Below are 6,000 nucleotides of genomic sequence, written 5' to 3' on the forward strand. Positions count from 1 at the left end.
ATCATTAAGTCTAGTCTGGAACTCAGCTTGTTGGTGAGACATCTCTGCAATTAGTATGCACAGATGCAGTAAAGATGGGTGATTTCTCCTACTTGTCTGCTCTCTTTTGCTCATCAGTCAGTCTAATGAATGCTCCTCCTCCAGAGCCATTACAAAGGCGTTTGTGGAAAATCACGTCATTAGTGGTGAGGGCTGAAAATAAATCATTCTTTTGCTTCTGATAAACGATTTCCCAAAAATCAGACGGAACAGGATAAGAATAGAGTGGTTTGAAAGTGGCCCCTGTCTGTTAGTTAAATGAAAGAGCACCAATCAGGTCAGCCACAGTCAGGTTAGCTCAGAGTGGGCAGAATAGATGTTAAGAGGTTATAGTTTAAACTTAAGTGAACTTCTGTGCCATCTAGTTGGTTCACAAAATTTCCCGGGGTCTTAAGCCGAGGACACACCAACACCAACCCGACATCACCCGCTGTCGGCCGACTGCTGTGTCGCCTCGCGTCGCCTGTGTCGGGCTGGGTCGGGCTCAAAAAGAAGCACTAGACACACCGCAAAGACGACACCCAACGGCAACTAGCACGTACGTTCTGCACATGCGTGAGAGGTAATTCCCCTCCATACCAGCAGGCAGCGGTAGTCTGTATTCACTCAAAAACAAGGGAAAACCGGAAGCTCTGGGAAGCCGTAAACAAAACAAATAGGCTTCATATTCACACCACATTTCCACACCACTCTCGCTACCACGATGCGTAAGAATAAAGAATCGGCACTGGCGTTGTCAGCCCTCGGCCTTCAGCTTGTGGAAGAAGGAAAGAGCTTTGCTTTCTTAGCTTAGCTTTGCTTTCGTCACTTCCGTTTCTTCGCTACCTGAACAGCCAATCACAGTGAGCTGTTTGACCGACGGCCGACGCCGATTCCACATGTCGAATCGGCTGAAAAGCTGCCGACGGGCGCCCGACCTGTGGCGACGTGCGGGACACACCGGGGAAACTAGCCCGACAGACGCACCGACGCTCACCGACGGCCCGACGGCCGACAGTCGGCTTGGTGTGTCAGGGCCTTTAATGTCTGTGGCAGGATTTGGTCAAAAGATCCACAGTGATACAACACAGATCATCTTTACCGCTCTGGTCAAACAAACTGGTTTTACACATATGACCCCACCGCCTAAAGTTAAAGTTTGATCTGTTCCTTTAGACTCTTTTGAATGAATGAATGAATGAATGAATGAATGAATGAATGAATGAATGAATGAATGAATGAATGAATGAATGAATGAATGAATGAATTTTTATTTCGAACATGTATATAAAATGAAAGTAAAATAAAAATAAAAAGATAAACATTTACATCTTCATATTCATATGTTCGAAAAAGTAGGAAGAAGTATGCACTTTTTCCCAGTACCTACCCCTTTATAACTCTATGGATTTACATTATTCTCATTCTCATTAGACTCTTTTATGTATAGAGATACAGTAAATACTGCCTGCTGTGAAATTAGGTGGAGATAAATATAGAGAAGCTGGCTAATTATCCGTCCGTCCGTCCGTCCGTCCGTCCGTCCGTCCATCCATCCATCCATCCATCCATTATGAGCCTTTCCCAGCTATCTTGGGGTAAAAAGTAAAGGGTTGGTCCTGGAGAGGTCAGCAGTCCATCACAGTGTGATTTCAAAGCACAGCAAAAATCCCAAATAAAATGATGTGGTTGTGTGACGTTGGAATGTTTTCGTAGAAAGTTATTTGGCCTTGAAGCTATCTCAGCTGAAATACGGCTACAACACACCTCAAAAACTGGAGAAAATCCACAAAAGCAGAAGGAGATACTAATGCTAATGCTATACAGACAGAGACAATTCAAGTTTTGAATCTTCCAGGTTGGAAGCAACAGCACCAACCACTGTCATGAACCAAAGACTCTTACACATGTTTAATTCCCTATTATCTAAAACCCCTCTCCCCCAGATAGCCACCCTCCCTGAGTCTGGTTCTGCTGGGAGTTTCTCTGTTATTCAGAGAGTTTTGCTCTCCACTGTCGCCTGATGCTTGTGCAGGATGTCAGATTGCAATGAACGTAAGACTGGTTGCCGTCAATTGGTTTTTATTTTATTTATTTATTTTTTTAATCTAGGCTGTTGAATTATATTGTATTTAATTAGTTTTTTCATCAATTGGCATGATGTGAATTTTGAGTATCAATTTTATTGGAATAAATGGACTGCATTGCACTTCACCTCAAGATGACTTTTGTTGTAAATTTAACAATACAGTGAACTGCAAATGCACAGTGGGACACAAGGGCCACCATACACATCTGTAAGATCGTGCTGAACCAACAATATTCTGAAGTGAAGATGTAGTGAAGCTGTCAGTTTCCTACTTGATTAATCAGATCTTTTGCAGTTTAATTAATGACAAACTCCAACAGTGTCTAGTATTGGCAGGCACAAAGCTGAATTATCGCTTGGTGCATGAGAAACAAAGGTGAAAATGGTTTAAAAAGAAACAAAGTAATTGTGTCTATCATTTCTGACTGATACGCATTATTAACTCTGTGCTTTATAGGTGTCTGGGGGTTCCACGCATCATTGTTTCGCCTTCACGGGGTCAAGGACAAGCTTTTCAAATAATCACTTTTCCCATTAATATCCTGAAATTCACCACGTCTTGTCCTGCCACACCCAATGTCACCACCACATCCCACACTCTCACCTCAACCCCCTACTGATTTTTCACTACGGGACGACATGGAGATAATATTTTCTCATTTCTGGAACACAATGGAAGATATGCAAGCAGAAGGCCCACCTTAATCTATCACAGCTCCGTCGAGGGTGCAGGGGTGCATGGTGACAGGCACAAAATCGCAGAGCCAGTGGGGAGGAGGGCAACAGACGCAATTAAAGCTCATGAAATGCAAATCCTGCTTTATGTGAGGGGACGGGGGGGGAGGAGGAGCTCGGTCTCTCCGAGCTTTGCTGCCATCTGCTTGCCATCACCACCAGCAAGAAAACTTCTGGGTCTGGGTAATTTGTAGCTTAATAATTGTGGTCAGGAGAGAAGATGATGCCGAGGGAGACAAAGAAGATTTAGATCAGATGGTCTGATCACCCACACAAAGACATCACCTTTTAAAGTTTAGCAAGGAGATGAAAAAATAAACAAAAAAACCCTAAAAACATTATTATGTTCTCATGCAGCGCAGCACATGTGACACGCTGTCAGAGCTGATCTCAATCCAAGGGGAACTTCTAGCTCAGTTGGATCCATAAATCCCCAAGGATGTCTGGAGGTCATTTAAAAACACAAATTCTGGCCGCTGGGGGCCCGACTGTACCCCATAAAACAAACTCAGGTCCCAACTCTTCCCTGGAGCGCTGTTGGAAGGGGTCAAAGTGGACGGAGTGTGTTCTTTTTTCTATTCATCAACAGCCCAGCCTGTCATTTGTCATGTGGAAACGGAGGACCGTATTGAGTCCACAGACCATCCGCTTTCTAACTCCCCATACCAAGCCATTCCTATGGGTCAGGACTGAGTTGAGGTCATCACCACACATGGCTGACCCCCGATCCCGCGCATGTCCATCATGCTTGGGATATAAAGCAGAGATTGGCAGCTGATGTAGTCAGGGACTAAATCAACTTCAGCTTCTGCCATACATCAACATCACTTACGCTGACATGCATTCACACTGAGCGCCTGATCGTTTTATCAACAAGAAAAGCGCAGACAGAATGAAGCAATGGAGGCCCAATCACATGTGCGGAAGCTTTGTGGTGAATTTAAAACAGGCAACAATAAAAAACTGAACCCCACGGCCCGCCAGTATTCGATAATGACTTTAACATCAGTGGCTGCACCTGTAGCAGCTGGGAAATAACAGCAAACATATGACAAGCAACAAAAGGTCTCATGAAATGGCTCATGAAACTATAGTGGTTATTATTTCAAGACAGAGGACCTGTAATTCACACAATCATTTCAACAGTTTGATGCTAATTGTCAAATGAACAATCTTGTTTAACCAACAAGATGACCCATGCCACAAAAGATGGAGTTAGGGAAGGACCTTGAACTTGATTTTCAGATTATTTATTTTATTTATTTAAAGGTTTAGTTATCAGGGACAATGCACATTAATAATACATTTAAACACATGTAAAATATGCCAGAATTAGCCAAAATGAGTGATTAGTGTACCTGACTTTGAAATGGACATTTAGGCAGACATGTAGACAGACACAGAAGTGGCCAACATAACAGCCAGTAAGGCGTTATACTGGTCAAGTGGATGGGAGTAAGGTTCCCTGAATGGTAAAGAAATAACAGGACCTTGAATGTGAAATGACTACTTAGTAGTGAGTTGTATGTGGCTGACCTGCACGTTAGTCACTGGGTGTTTTACAGACACAGTTTTGTGTTCATGCACACATACGTGTACACACTAGCTACTTCACGAGCTAATCCAAATGTTAAACTGTTCATTGAAGCAAATATCTAAACAACTCAGCAGAAGCAGCTGCTAAATCAAGATCAAGATATGTTTACAAAACATTTTGAAATTCAAACCAAGCAACATAATGGGGAAGAACAAGAATTGAAGTGACTGATGTGTAGAGACGACTGGATAAGCCCTTATGTCTTGCCCATTTCACCCAGGGTTTCTGAAGAGGGGGTTTAAAGCTTGTTTTGGGGTGTACAGACACACTGCAGGAGCTGGTTAATCAAAACAATGGGGAGATGGGTAGGATAATGGCAATGACCTAATCTCAGACATCAGAAGCTAGGTAGGCTATTTTATCTTAACTTTGTTCAAGCTAACCTATGATGTTATCTTACATTTAATCTGACCCAATCTGTCCATCAATCCTCCCTTCTGATGTTGATAACAAAACAACATCTGAAGTACTGCCAGAGGTGAAACAAGGATTAGCATCCATTGCTAGTGTGATTACTGTGTCTAGGGGGCTGGATCAGAGTAGCCAACGGCAGCACTGGCACGGCAGTGGCAGCCCACACCGCTCTCAGCTGGCTTGGAATAGTCCATGGGCGAAGAGGACTCACCCAGAACTGTCAAAAGGCTGCTTTGACTGCCAGCTCAGCCAAGCTGCCAGCATAGCCCTCTGTAAAAGGCTGACAATTGGTTGGTGGCCTTGCTAGCACGTGTTATCCAGCGTTCAGCCGAGGGTGAAGATGGCTGCTACTGATTGCACCACCTAAGGTAGGAATCGAAGGCTTTAGCATGTGCTAACAGGCTGCTCTGAATGAACCTCCTCTGTCCTCAGACCCATCGTAGCAGTTTGTTGGCACTGTAAAGAGCACAACAAGCCACATTATCTTTGACATAAGCGTAAATATGCTCTCATCCCACAGCTAGCTGTTAACACTACACTGCAGCTGGCTGTCAAATTTCTGGCTTTATATATTTTGCCTGATGGCCTTAAAAAACAACAACAAACAAACCTAAAAAATACATAAACTTTGGATCTTTCGGGTGGAAACCTTTGCTTTGAACGCGGCATCATTGTTGGAGCTGCTGATCTACTGGCATCTTCACTCATCAATATCTCATCTCATAACTCATCCAATGAGTGTTAGTGCACAAAAAATGCCCTGTTGAAGCCAGAGGTGAGTATGCGGATGACCAGACAGGTTAAAAATGATTGAAAGGCAGCGGTAACTAAACCAAGGTATGCAGAAGAACATCTCTGAACATTCAACACGCCAAACCTTGAAGCAGATTGGCTACAGCAACAAAAGACCATAGTGGATGCCACTCCTGTCAGTTTAGAACAGGAAACTGAGGCTAAAACTCAAAGTTCACTAAATATGGACAACAGAAGACAGGGAAAATAAAATATTTTCTTAGCACTCTTTAGGCCTTAAGTACCAACTGAGCATTGTTTAAATGCAACAGCCTACCTGAGAATGGATGTCAATCTTTATGACCACACTGTACTCATCCTCTATATATACTGTATAGGATAACACACCATATGA

The sequence above is a fragment of the Cololabis saira genome, chromosome 19, assembly GCF_033807715.1.
Source record: "Cololabis saira isolate AMF1-May2022 chromosome 19, fColSai1.1, whole genome shotgun sequence".
NCBI lineage: Eukaryota > Metazoa > Chordata > Actinopteri > Beloniformes > Belonidae > Cololabis > Cololabis saira.